Genomic DNA, 15,662 nt, shown 5'->3' with positions numbered 1-15,662 from the left:
TAAATTCACTTTGTTGTCACTTTTGAGTTAAAAATATTTCTATAATTTGAATTTATAATATTTTAATCTTCTCAAATTCAAATACTATTATTTTCTCAATATTAACTAAATTAAGGTTGAAATGAGGTAGTCTTTGGTGTATAATAGAGAAGAACCTACACATGATTAGAGCTATACAAAATGAGATGACATACTTAAAAATATGTTGAGCTTCCTTTTATCAGAGGCATTACAACAGTGCTAAGAAACATAGTTGTAGAAATGGTTTATGAATCTGATAGGGTTTAGACAAGTTGCCTTTAATAGTGTATATGAATCCGGAAGCTGTCATTTCATGGCCAAGTTTGAATTCAAAGCATGATAGTACATTTAAGATAGTACATCATACTTTATCAATATTATTGTAATTGTAAGTCTGTTAAGTTGTTACTTTTTGCCATAAAAGTAAGACATTCATATGGCAAAATAAAAATCAAGCAATAAAGAGTATTAAGCAAATATAAAATTATATATTCTTTATCCTTATTCTCATCTCCTAGATATGGTCAGATTTAACCAACTCTATATTTATTGAAAAAAAAATCCACATATATGTGGATTCGAACAGTTCAAATTCGTGTTGTTCAAGGGGCAACTGTGTATAGAATTCATGTAAAACATCTTATTTTGCCCAAATATTATATTTGTTTTCTCTTAATTTTCTGTTAAAGAATAAAGAGGGGTCTGCACAGTGACATGGTTTCAAATGAAGTCATAGAGCTGTAATTATCATTATGTCTCATAATCTATGGTTTAGGGAGTAATAAAAGGATGGAATAATTTCTGCATTTTAACAGAGTTCCCTATTGATCACACGGAGCTTTGTGACAAGTTAAGGGCAAACTCTTTGGTGTCCATTTAAGATCTAGTGAGTTACACCATTTGATAATTTCTACTGAGATGACAAGGTGTGAAACAATACAGATAAAATCAAAACATTGTTTGACATTTGTAGCTGAAACTATTATGTTCACTTATATTCATTTGCTCCTCTAGTTTAGCTGGTCATGGAATCGAGTGGAGGGTAGAAGTGATAACATCACTTCTAGGACAGACCCCCAAAATGTTCCCCTGCACTTCAATTTCCCCTGTCAATTATCTGAAAATTAAGAAATTCAGAACTGCATAACCACATGATGGAACGTGAGTGGTTCTCTGGCTTACTATTTGCAAGAAAGCACACAGAGATCAATATGACCAGCATTCATCTGTGATAAATCTAAGAAGTAAATTTCCCTTGCGTATAAAGTCATGAGATACCAGGGTTTATTACAATGTCATGAGCTAACCTATTCTGGCTTGTCTATCATTGTTTTATGAAAAAAATGGCACATTTGATTGGTCTCTTTCTTGATGTCTTGAAAATTCTATCATGTTAATTTTAAAGAACCAAAATAAGATACACCTCAGAAAGTTTAGCTATATTCGATTTTAATGTCAGTTTAATTTGCTTAGTATTTATACTAAATCTGCTTGTGGAGATGTTTCTCTAGAATGTGCAAAAGTTTTTTTTTCCTTTTTTATTAACCAAAATATTATTTTTTTCATCATATTGTTAAGATATTCTATCGTCTCAACCACAAAGTTAGTTTAATAAAATTTACTTCCTGAAGATATATTTCTCTGAGCCTTAGGTAGGATTTCACTACAATTTAGACCAATTGCTTTTTAACTAATCTATTATCTGCTAGATAGCTGACCTTACAAGTTTTCTTTTCAAGGGTTATATCCAAACTATTCCTTACATACTATGCTTTCTTCTTTTAGTATTGCTTTTGCATTTTTTCAGATAATATACTTTAGTAACTTTTTAAAAGAAATATTTAAAGGAGATAAATTTTTTGGCTTCTTATTCTTCTAGAATTATCTTTAATTTACCTTCATAAATTATGAAGAGCTTCCATAGGTTCAAAATATATTTTTTTCAAATATTTGACAGCACTGTTCTACTGACTTCTAAAATTTACTGCTGTTAAGCATTTGTCTATTATTACATCCTTTGGAAGTAAGCTGTTCTTGTTCTTTGGAAGCTGTTCAGACCCTCTCCTTAGCATTAGTATTCTATAATTTCACAGTGATGTGTCTAGTGTTGAGTAATTAAAAGTTCATTGGCACTTAGTAAATTCTTGTAATCTGAAACTTCCTTTTTTCATATTTAGAAAATCCTCTTCCATTTTTCTTCGATGATTATTTTTTTTTCTTTATTTTCTCAGTCCCCCTCACATCCCCACCTCCTAGATATGTACTAAATAATGTGTTTTTTTTCCTATGTAAAAACTTTTATTGATATGAATGTTTAGAATACAGAACAAAAGAAAAAGAAAGAAGAAAGAAAGCAAGAAAGCAAGTGAGTGAGAGAAAGAGAGAGAGAAGGAGGGAAGGAAGAAAGGAGAGAGGGAAGAAGGAAGGAAGTAGGGAGGGAGAGAGATAGTTAATATCCTGGTTTAAAGTATGCTTTAAAATATAAACAAAAATGCTACCTTTATGGCTATTTGACATGTATTTTAAAAACTTCATAAATAACTTTATGAAATAGGTCAAACTAAATTGATTTTAGATTTCAGTCTTTCGACTACTTTTATCATGTTTAAATTTTTCTCTATAATACTCGAACCTAAGATTCTAGGGGAAAAGCATAAGAGACAAGTATGCTTGCGGAGAAGAGCTCTCACACCACTGGATCACAAGTCAGAACTTTCTTAAACTACATCAATCAGTTAATACGATTAGGTTTATCATATAGTAAAGATCTGAAAGAAAAATGACCCTTAGATTTTATCTTTCTTCCTGAAATTTCCCATTGATTCTAGCTTCTCCATACATGCTCCCAATATTTAGAAATTCCTAAGTGAAAATTTTTTCCACCTCCATGATTATGCCTCTGGGATGAGAGTATCTCCCAGCTAGCATTGTTCAGTCTTGGTACATATCTGCATGTGCTGTTTTTTGCATTTATGCTTAGAGCTAAATAATGTTTTTATGGAACTAGGAAAATACCTTATTAGCTTTGTATTTCTGCTTTTTCCTACATAATCTAGTTTCAAATGTATGTGTGTGTCTTTGGGTCACTAACTGTGGAAGGAGAAACTATTGGATGGTCATTAAGACTAGCATATGGTAAGGGAACTCTCGGGTGTACCGTATTAAGTGTTGGGTTCAGTTTTCTTCAGGCATACAGTATGCCACTAGGCTCTATGATTCATAAACTGATGTTTCTTTTTTATTGATTTCTTTAGCATCATTTTCTTCATTCTTTTTTACTTCCTGCAACATCTCTGGAATTCAAGAGCACCTATCTGCAAGATGGTCTCAGTTGAGCCAGTTTTTTGGCTTGTTCCCTCTTTAACACTGATGACAATTAGTCACCAACTTTTTTCTTATTTATACTGCCACATCTGCATTTCCACAGTAGGTTTAATTAAAGCAAAATGTCCTAAAATTTTACATTTGCATTTTCACACAAACAGCTACAATTATTTTTTTTAAATTACTTTTATATGTCTACTGGACAATGTGAATGTTATAATAACAACAACAAAAAAAGATTTTCCAAGAATTCCTTTGGTATTGACATTGCACATGTAGCAATTAGTAGTACTGTGCTATAAGCAAGACATCTACACAGAAACAATGAAACAGAAAAGCACTGGTATCCCAGGTCTTTGTCCTTTGGGGTTTGTGTATATGTGTATATGTGTGTGCTTTCAAATATCTTCCTCATCTGATTTGAGAGGGGTTATAATGGTAAGTAGATAAATCTTCAATAAATATTTGAAACAATCTGACTAAGAACATAATTTATGTTATTTCAGGTCTATATTATAGTGAGCTCCAAATTTCAAGTTCATCTTATGATTAGTTTCTACCTTAGACATCTATGAGATAAAATATAGAATCAGCAAGTAAAAAATAAAGGATTACATCATTTTCTTCAGCTTGTGCATAAATAGAAATCCTACCCAGGTCAACTTTCTCAGGCTCACAGACTGTAGAAGTACCTGTTTATTTATAATAGTGCAAGTGACATGCAAAATTTGAGTGAGGACAGATGGTAAAATTCTCATAATTTAAATATTATTTTTAGTAATAGATGATAATCAGAAAACAAGGTTATAGTTTTCTAAATCAAGAACTATTATTACTTATTAATTACAAAATACATGCATAACAGCCCTGGAAAAGAGAAAACAAAAGACTCTTATTTATATTCATAATAGATGAGAATATAAAACCTGTCTATAAGTCAGGTTTTGAATTTTACTATAATTGTGCTTTTCAAAATAGATAATTAAATTGCTATGTCTTTGGGAAAAGGTCAGCTTGTTGGGATAGCACAGATTAATCTCTCCAGGGCATTTGCTCCTAATAACCATGATTGTTGTTTCATAAGGTTGAAGACTTGGAAAGATTCCATCCAGCCTGAAATACTTTGAAAATAACAGAAATTCACTATGAAACACTCTAATGGTTTTCTTTAATCACCAATTAACCTGCAGAAGCACCTCTGTGTTGTCATCTACTGGTTAACCTACACGATGATCAGATACTTCAGAAAATAAATACATGATGCTTTCTTTGTTCATTCCTGTGTTTGGTTGGATGTTGGTGCCCTGAGCTATAGGGAGAGCTCAAAATATATGAAATCAGATTCATATAGAATAAAACCCCTCATTCTATAAAGTATCACTGAGTACCTATCTCTGATTTTGCATTTCTGTTATAATGTTTCCATGCTATATGTTTATACAAATTATTGAGATTCATTTCTGGTACAACTTCTGAGAGTCCTAAAAGAAGCTTTCTAAGAAATAATGTCAAATCATGTCTACACAAGAAAAATTGAAGTCTTCTATTGAGAAAGTGTCAGTCTCAAGTCCTCTTTCTGAAGAACTAAAAAACAGCTAATTTGATCCTGATTTATCCAACATTTATTCATGTTAATAGAATTATCTAGTGCCCCATTTACATAATCTAAGAAAAAAAGAACAAATTGATGACATATTCTAAGTGAGATATGCCATTTTTCTAATGTATAACTGTTAGAGACATAAATACATTTTATGTATCGTTTTAAAGTTGTGAGCCTAAATTTTGCTAAATTCTATCAACAGGCTTTTAAATTACCAATAGACTGACTTAATCCCACAGGGGGGAAAAAAAAACTTCTATATGGTTATTATTAGTGTGTGCTTGATGATTATTTCTCACATAAATTTTTAATGGAGCTGTGATCTCTATTGTTTACAATAAGGGCTCTTGATTTAATATAAATACTTGTTTTCAGATTGCCCTTCCTGGCTTTTGAACGGCTTGTGCTTTCTAGGAACATTCTCTGACTTCTCTGAGATATTACAGAAGATTTTCCTTGTCTTGTTATTTAAAAATAAGATGCCTCATCTTAATGCCTTCAATATGTGTTTTAGTATCAACAATTTTTACTCCTAATGGAAATGTCTTTAATAACTTGGAATGGCTGCATTAACAGGGAAAAAGCAAGAACGGAGACTATTTTCTAAAAGAAGTATCTCATTTTTTTTTTTTTTTAGCCTTGATTAACAAAGTTCATACCAACAATAAAATATACGTGTAATTGCTTTCCTCTTTAGGTTAGTGAGAGCTCCTTTCCTAGCACATTTAAATTACATTTTAATCTTAAAAATAATTTTGTTAGTTAATTTTAATTTAATCTCTTTCCCTGTGAGCATTGACTGCAGAGTATAGTGTGTTATCAAAGTTCAAAAATGAAAGGATGACTATTATTATTACATGGTTGTATAAACCTGAAAACATTTGCTATTTAGCAACTTGTTGCCTAGTAGAACCTCTGTTCTTAATCAACAAAATATCTTTGGAATAAAATATAGTCTAATATTTTTTAATTAGCAATAGTCAGTTCATCACTATTTAATATTTACTATATTTTATTATTATTAACAAGGTTTTTTTATCACTCACTGACAGTGGATTTTTTAAGTTGACATTTCTTTTTAGTTATGACATTTCTTAGGTCAGTTGCCAGATTTTTGCAAAATATTCTAAACAAATTCATATATTCATATGAATATATGAAGCTAATGGGTGGAAGTTGTATCTGCAAATAAATTGCTGAATATTATTTTTGACCTATTTACTGGACTCCTAAACACTGCTGGTTAATATTTTCATTGTCTTCTTTTAGTATTTATGTCTTTTTACATTAGTAAAAGACATTTATTTAGCATTTTGCATTTAGTTACACCTCCCAAAATTTATCTGTGCATCAAAAAGAGGGTTTCTAAAATAAATTTTAATTTCCACTGGGCTTACAAAACACAGGTGTTATAAGATAGTACATGTACTGCATGTGTATTTGTTAAAATGTACAAAAGAAATTCAACATTTGAGAAGCCTTTGTACATTTCATGATCATCTATCTGTGTTTGACTTTAAAGTTAACAACAATTTTAAAAAATGTTTATGTTTATTCATTTTTTTATGTTTAAGAACTGAACTTATTACAGGACATTTATTCTAGTATATAATTTCTAACAATATTGTAAAAAGTTACTAAACCTAATGGCTGTTTAGACCTGAAATTAATTTTATTTCTCAGCTAAATTATTTAATACTAATTCCTTTAAATCTCTCCATCATGTTTTAGATCATATGTTCCATTTATCACTAACAAACTCATTAGCCTAAAGAGTTATTCTTGCAAGTGCATTATGTGATGATAGCAATTCAAACAATAATTTATTTATTATTCTGTCCAAAATTTAGTTATTACCAATGAGATAATCACTCTACCTTTAATTATGCTGCTTACAAAGGCTAACAATAGCTTCAGTTCTGAACAGAACATTCCTTAAAAGCAATTCACCTCAAACTATTAAACTAAGAAATTAATGACTCTGTCTACTGCAGCTGTTTCTGGCAGATTACTTGAATAAGATAAAGTTTTGTGTAAAGCACATTCTTTTTCCTTTGTCCTTGGCTTGCAATCTATCATGAAGTTTGATGACCTTCCTGTAACTCATCATTCTGATCAAACTTTCCCACTTATACTAGTTACTTTCTGTGCTGGCAATAAGTTGTTGAGTATGTGTGTGGGGTGTGTGCGTGTGTGTGTGTGTGTGTGTGTGTGTGTGTGTGTGTGTGTGTGTAGTTGTCTAAGGCAGAGATGTTGTTACATAAAAAAATAGTGTCTAGATATTATTTAAAAAATAATAAACTAACTTTTTACCCCTGGATTTTAATCTTATCTTTCTAACACATATAAAAAAAATACCTATTCCTTCTTGCATGGTCTACCCAGAAGAACTTGGTTTTATTAGGTAATTTGATGAATACATTCATACTGAGATGTAAATGATGAAAGGTTCAAATATTGCTAATGGACAGGACATTTGTAATGTTTTCAAAAAAAATACCACTATAATTGCAAAAAAAAATATGCTTAGTTAAGTAGTGGGTTAGTATTGCTTTTCAATAGGTGTGTAATGTTATTACTCCTATTTTGCATATATGCATCCTTAGATACATTTCCTGATTATGTTGCTCAGGCAATTAGTAAAATATTTTGAAACGTCTAATCATTTGGGAGGGTTTTTGTTTTTTTGGTTTTTTTTTTCTATTCCTAGCTTACAGTTAATATTCTCCACAGACAATATATGTGTACTATCACTCCATTAAACTTTTAAATATAACGGCACTTATAAATGCTGAGGGCATGTGGCCGGGGAGGGGGGGCATGGACGCTATTTGAAAGCATCAGAGAACAAGCACAAGTAAACAGGAAGTACACTCCTGGAAGAAGGCATACGGTGAGTCTAGCAGATGTGTAATTGATGTCCTATAGGAGAGAAGGTAAATAATGGGGGCGGGGGGGTATTAAGAAATAATGGCAAAAATTTCCCAATGGTTAGTGAAAGTCAAACTATTGAAAATTAAACATAAAGAGAAAAAATTGAAATTACCCAGAGGGAAAAATGTCATACTAAAGTAGGGGGCCCAGAATATGAATTACTAGAGGCTCTTCATAAGAAATAAAGGTGGACATGAGATAATGCGAAGACATTTAAAATTGCCAAAAGAAAAATCTGTCAACTCAAAAGTCTATACCTGCTGAAACTAATATTCAAGAAGAAAAATGAGATACAGACTTTTGAAGATAAGCATAAAGTAAAACAATTCATCATCAGAGTAACTACACTACAAGAAATGCTGTGGGAAATTCTTTAGATTACAAGAAAAGTATACAATATTGAAACCTAGATCTTCAGGAAAGAATGAAAACTACTGGAAATGGTAAATATAAAAGTAAATGTTAAATATTCCATTTTACTCTTAATTTATTTAAAAAATATATAATTTTGTCAAAAAGTATACATTTGTGTTGTGATTTACATAACAGCAACACACAGGAGTACTATAGAGGAGATAAGGTAAAGGGCCTATATGGCTGTAAGCTTCTTAAAGTTCACATGAAATGGTAAAAATTTAACATTGAGTTAACTACAAAATGTAAAGATACATGTGGCAATTACTAGAGCAATCATTAAAAATATACTAGTGATAGTTAAATAAAATAGTTAAATAAAAAATCAAATAGTTAAATAAAAATGGAATTCTAACAAAATACTACAATAAACACAAAATATGGCAAAAATAATCTTAGATAAAGTAAAAATAATTTCTTGAAATATCAGTATACCAAAGCGTACACAAGATTAGTAGAAAACTAATATTCCTCTATGTATTAAAGGAAATTAAGTTATCAAAACTTTCTTACAGAGAAAGCTTCTGTGACAAGTGGATTCACTGGTGAATTCTATCCAATTTTTAGGGAAAATATAATAAAAATCTTACACAAAATGTAAATCCAATTTCTCTGATAACAAAATCAGTCAGTCATTTCAAGAAAGAAAAAAAAAACACAGGCTAATTTTTCTATGAACATAGAAACAAAAAGTCCATACAGATATCAGCAAAAAATTCAGCAATACATGTTAGATTAACATAGTAACAAGAGGGGGTCATATAAGAACTACGAAGTCAGTTTAATATTTTAAAAAGTCAATATAACTTACTGGGTTAACCAAATAAAAAAAAATTGTATGATCATTTCAATAGATGAAACTAAAAGTCTTTGAAATGATTCAATACCCAATAAAAAAAGAAGACATCTTCAATTAGATGAAAGGAATATATGGAATACTTACAATTAAAGGTCAAAGACTGACCACTTTTGCCATAAGATCTGAAATGAGACAAGCATGTTTTCCTGCACCACTTCTTCCCAATGCAATAAGACAAAGCAATACAAGGCAAATAGATAAAAAAAGGAGGTAGTAAAGCATTATTCACAGGTAACATATTTATTTTATTTTATTTTATTATTAACTTCAAGTATACAGTACATTGTTTAGACATTTATATAGTTTATAAAATGATCTCTCTAATTGCTCTTACTCTCCTTTGGCTCTCCACCTAGCCATTACATTAATGCTAACTTCATTCCCTATGCTATGCTCACCATCCCCGTGACCATCTGCTTCTCTAATCTTTCACCTCTTTCTCCCAGCCTCAGAAACCACCTCCCCTCTGGCTGTCACTAGATTTTTATAGAATATGTTAAGTTATCTACACAACAAATACTAAAACTAATAAGTGAATTTAGCAGAGTCACCAAGTCAGTATAAAAATTAATTGTATTTATGTATAATAGAAACAAACAATTTGAAAAATAGAGCTGAACATTTTTTAAAATTGCATTTATGATAAAATTTATACACACACACACACAAATTTTAAAAAGAAATACAATGTCTTTGCACTGACTATCACAAAACATTGTTGAAACAATTAAAGGACATATAAACTAAAGGAGGGATATATGATATTCATCAGTCAGAAGACTCAATATTTTAATATGTCGATTCTAAGTTAAACTGTAGATTCAATGTAATCCCAACCCTAATCCCATCAGGTTTTTATTGTAGAAATTTATAAGCTGATTCCAAAACTTATTTAGAAATAGAATATCCTGAACATTCTTGTAAAAGAAGAACAAAGTTGGATGAGTTATACTATCCGACTTCACCACTTGCTATAAATCTACAGTAGTCAACAAAGTATAGTATATGATGAGTCTAAAGATAAACCAGAACAATTAAATGAAATAGAGAGCCCAGAAATAGGTCTATACTTCAATTAATTTTCAATTAATTCAATTAATTTTTGACAGAGGGCCAAAACAATTTAACAGGGAAAAAATATCCATAAAAAGAAAAAAAAAAAAAAACCTCAAATGGAAACCATACATAGAAATTAATTTGGGGTAAATTACAGACTCAAATATAAAAGTGAAAACTATAAAGTTAAATCCATAAAATGTAGGAGAAAATTTTTGTGATTTAGGTATAGAGTAAGTTTTATTACAGAAGATGCAGAATGAAATAATTACCAAAAAATTATAAACATCAAAATGTAAACCTTTTACCCATTAAAATGTTCTCCTAAGAAAATATATAGATAAACTATAGACTGGGGGAAAATATTCACAAACAAGTTATCTATCAAAGGATTGGTATGAAGAATTTGAAATAAAATCTTATAATTCAATAGTAAAATATAAAACAATTCAATATAAATATTTGAACAGATATTACATAAAGGAAGGTATGTAAATGACCATAAGCACCTAAAAAGTACTCAAAATCACTAGTCATCATGCAAAATAAAATTATAATGGGATACACAACCACTGGAGGAATTATAATTCAAAAGAATGGAAACACCAAATTTTAATGAGACTGATAAGCAAAAAGAATTGTGGTTTATTTGTGGCATTAAAAAACTGTACAACTACTTTTTACAATTTCTTATAAAACTAAACACTCATATCTATGATCCATCCAAATTACTGGACTGGGAGGAACAGTCAGTATAACTCTTATTTTTTATTTCTGTTTTAGAATACTTTTTCATTACTGCTGTTACTCAAATCTTCCTCTTCTGAAGTTCATAATGTCCTCCATATTCCTTCATCTCTAAATCCTGTGGCTGCCCTCTACCTCTGTCTAGGTATGCGTTGATGATTTAATAAACACGCTTTCTTCCTCAGATTATTTTACGCCTTTCTGCTTAGTGCTTTTGTTGATGACTGATGACCTACATGGCATCCTAGAATTGCAGTTTCTTGTCTTCTCAACTGAAATGAGTTACAATTAGAGTAGCCATCTGCCAAATTCCCATCTCAGTTACAGATAGAACTTGAGGTATTTTTCTGTAACTTACAGTTTTTAATTCTGTCAATTTTCCACTTTTCCATCTGCTATAAGGCTTCTTGACTCTTTGCTCTCATTGTGACCTTTGATCCTTCAGCACCTGCTCATTTTCCTGGTCTTTTTCTTTCTTCACTTGTTGGGACCTAGCACTAGCCTTGAAACTGAAGAGACCTCCTGTAAATGTTTGTTGAATTAAATTGAATCCACTCACCTTCCTGGTTTGTCTGCATATTGTGATCTATCATCTCAAGATTCCCTTTAAAGTACCCTATCACTCAACCCATTGATCTGTACTGCATTCTTAAACCCTTAATCACATGTACCTGTTGTTTCCTCTGTTCCCACTTTTACCTTGTTGAAAATTGATACATTAAGTTTATACATGTGACTGATTACATATAATACTTACAATAGCTAAACTCAGAGAGCCTGAGTTGTTGTGTTCTATTCCTGTTAGAACACAAGTCCAGCCTTGTGTGCTATTCCTATTCTGTCCTCTACAGTACCTTTCTAATATTTTTAATGTCTTCGAACCTCTTGTCCCCATCTCTTTTCTTTTCTGAGGAAAATAATGACTCTTCTTTTTCTTCACCTTTAATTCTTCAATGCTTGATCCCTTTTTATCCTGGCTTCTACAAGAGAGAAAGTTTTATCAATAACTACCCAACCCCTGACAATTACATTTCAGTATTGTTTGCATTAGCTCTTTTCCCTGTTTTTACAAGGATACTCAGATATCCTCTCTCTCTCTCTCTCTCAAAAAAAAAAAAAAAATCCTTTCACCTATTAAACATATATTTTTTCCATGGTACCCTAAAACTCTTATCTCTAATGAGTTAAAAGTCAAGTCTGCACACACGGTTTCTATTTCTTTAACAATTGTAAATTTTTAGCCCCTGGACCCTTAACCATTTAACTCCCACCATTTGTGATAATTGTTTTCAGAAAGACCATCTGTGACTTTTTCACCTAAATCAATGTCATCCTACCCTGTTTTTTTCCTCTTTAAACTGCCAAGACATGTGATACTCTGACTCCCTGTTTCAAAAATATTATCTTTGACATGGCTTCTATACTTATATTACATTTTATCTTATTCTTAAATATCTTCTTCACTGATAGTTTTTCTTTTCTTCTATTTCTTCTCAAAGTTCTATTCCATCTGGCTCCTCTTTTGAAGGGGTTAATCGGTTGCCTTAGAGGTTGGGCTCACTTAGTTAAAATACCTCTGCCTAAAAATAAATGAAGTTCTTTTTTAAAAAATAACTTATTTTAAAATTCAAGAAGAATCAAGGTTTAAAATAAATTATATTCTTTTTGCCGATGGTTAGTTTAATACTACACTCTATACCTACACACCTTCACAAACTCACACACCCACGTATACACACACATACACACTAATAGAAATTGAGTAAATTATACACTATACTTGGCCATAACAACAAATAATTTAACTAATAATGTATTTGTCCCATATCAGGACTGGTGAGGTCCTTTATTATTAGAGTCTAGGTTCCAGTTCTATAGCTCCATCTTCTGTTTTCCTGGTTTCTGTATCTGTTCTACTTTGTTCACTTCTAGAACCCATATGTTATAACTCATTTGAAGCTCTCTGACTGGAATTTCTAGAAATTTAGTGAAAACAAAAACGAAAACAAACAAACAAAAAACAGAACCTTTTTCTCTGTGCCCAGCAACTATACCTCTGGCATCATGAATATTACTTTATAAATTCTATTACATAATACAAGGAATTCCTTCACTGTGGCTTCCTATCTTTCACTTCCAAATATTCCTTGGCAGTAGAAGCCAAAATTAAAGCTGACTACTCTAAGCAAATGCTGCCTCATTTGCTATTTGCCAATAATATAAGGATTAAACTATAATCAGGTTATTTTCTGCTCAGTGAATCAAATTTGTTCCCATCAACTCACCACATCAACTCTAAATCCTTCTTCAAAGTTTTCAAAATTCTCTACAAACTTAAGCAAACTTATGTACCAATCTTATTTTTATTCCAACACACAGTTCTCCTTTCATCACTCAGATTGCACTGCCTGACACAGTATGACGATCCCTGTCAGCACACCTTTGTTAATGGGATTTACTTCACCTCGACTGCTCTTTCCTTTTGCTTCCACCATTATTAATCTCATGTATTATTCATGGCCAAACTCAAGTCCCAATTCATCAAAGAACCATTCTCCAATTATTATACCTTTTTTGTCTTTCTTTTCTCTGGTAACATTTACACTGCACCACCGAGTATTTGGTCACAAAGATTATTGCATTTTTTTAAAGCACATTGTAAAATTTCTGTTCTCTGTTGCTTTATTATTATTATTTTTTTTAAAAAGCATTTACTGACAGAAAGGAAGTAGACATATTTCAATTGCACATTTACGGCACCTGAAATATGTATTCAGAGAGTTTACTGGGTGCCAGATGCTACCCTAAATTCACTTAATCCTCACAACCACACTCTGCAGTTGTTATTAAATCCATTTAATAAATGAGAGCTGAGGTTCAGAGAGGTTAAATCTCCAAGGTCGGATAGCTAATCAAAACCAGCTATGTTTGATTACAAAGCCCATAATCCTTCCATTATACCTGGAAGATACTAAATACTTGTGAAGTGATTGTTTTAAATAAAAAGGCTGAATTGGTTTATATCATGTCAAGTATTTATATGTAAATATCCTGCCTAACTGTGAATCTATACTCTGAAAGGTGTCCTCTCTCTTCTAATATGTTTTGTTGGCAGTCAATATTATTTCTGACTTGATCTAGTCCTGCCCCAAACTGCCATTTCAACCTAGGAAGTTCCACATAATTGAAATTTAGGTTTGTATTATTAGTTAAAAAAAAAAAAAAACTAAAAATCAAATGGTTGATAAGAAATTGTCAAGAAGTACTGAAAAAATGTTTATCTCATAATAACCAGCGACAGAGGAACAAGCTAGAATATCTTGAAAATCTGTTAGTATTGCTTGAATAAGATAAATAAATTATTAGTGTTTTAAATAATAATGTCTTTTTAGAGGGAATAGTACAATATTTATATCATAGAAAATGTTGTGAAGAACAGCAAATTGGAATAAGGTTAAAAGAAGTCATATAAAAACTTCAAATTCTATTTTGTGCAAATAAAATATGTTCTCACCCTTAGGCTTGAGAGTAAAAAAAAATTGAAAGAACTTCATAAGACAAAAAAGTATTGTGTAAGCAGAAAAACTGTGTCAGGGAGGGAGAATTTATTTTACTGTATCAGCTATAACTATTCCTGAGAGTAATATATGGAAGAAAAATAATGTAGAATAGAAATAGTTTAACCATGGAGTTATTAGGTCAAAAATTTTCAAAGATAATCAGATTACATCAGTATATTTGAATGACGTTTTAATTCCAAAATGTTACAGGGAAGTACAATAGATGAATAAAGGAGTTTAGAACTTTTGAAGACTGTATACAGCTGAGAAACCCCTGTTATTTTCTAAGAAAAGTTGATAACAGTATGCAATGCCATCAGAGCTTTTAAAGAGAATGAATTTTGTTTCTCTCTCTTGTTAACTGCTTACTTAACTCTGGTGTTATTAGAAAATCAGCTTGAATTTTCTTTTCCTAGTCAAGGTTAAAGTACTTAAGGAGTTTGTGTGAATGCTGTTTGTTTTATTTGGAAATATCCCAGATATAAGGGCCTATGGGGTTTTCTAACACCTGGAACATTTGCCTCAAGCTCATGGTACCAAGGCACATCACCAGATCCCCTATTGTGTTTTGTTTCCAGTGCGTTTCATGGCAATCCAGACATAAGAGCTGTTTATGTTCATCATCCTTCATTATCTACATCATTCTGTTGGCTGCATTTTTTTTTTCCAAAGAAAAAGAGAAGGCCTCAAGTTAGAAAAAGAAAATAAAAGAAACTAAGTTGATATCAAGGGACTTGGAGGCAAATAATAACTCTCTATAGGAGAATAAGGAAAGAAACACGACAGAGATGACAAAAAGACATATCGTTCTGTCAGCAGTCTTAACTTTAGTTCCGCTGAGATCCATTAGCAGCTGTAAAGTGTGAAAATTAGGAGCTAAAGCACAGATGATATTTTAAGGCTGAGAATGAAGTAAGCTTTCACATTTTCTTCTCACGTCCCCTTTTATTCCATCAAACATGTTATTTGTACTATTTTTTAATGATTTCTCAACAGATTCAAATATCGCCTCAAAAGTCTGATGAGGAATGACCTGGTTTGGAGTGATAGCATCAGGGGCCTATTTCCCAAGAGAATCTTTCAAGGGGCCAGGGAAGGAAGCAGATGTTTTCTATCAACAACTGATGCTGAAGAGCTACCATTA

Source organism: Rousettus aegyptiacus, unplaced genomic scaffold (assembly GCF_014176215.1).
Source record: "Rousettus aegyptiacus isolate mRouAeg1 unplaced genomic scaffold, mRouAeg1.p scaffold_m13_p_4, whole genome shotgun sequence".
NCBI lineage: Eukaryota > Metazoa > Chordata > Mammalia > Chiroptera > Pteropodidae > Rousettus > Rousettus aegyptiacus.
The sequence above is the reverse complement of the archived record's forward strand: the minus strand, read 5'-3'. Positions refer to the sequence as shown.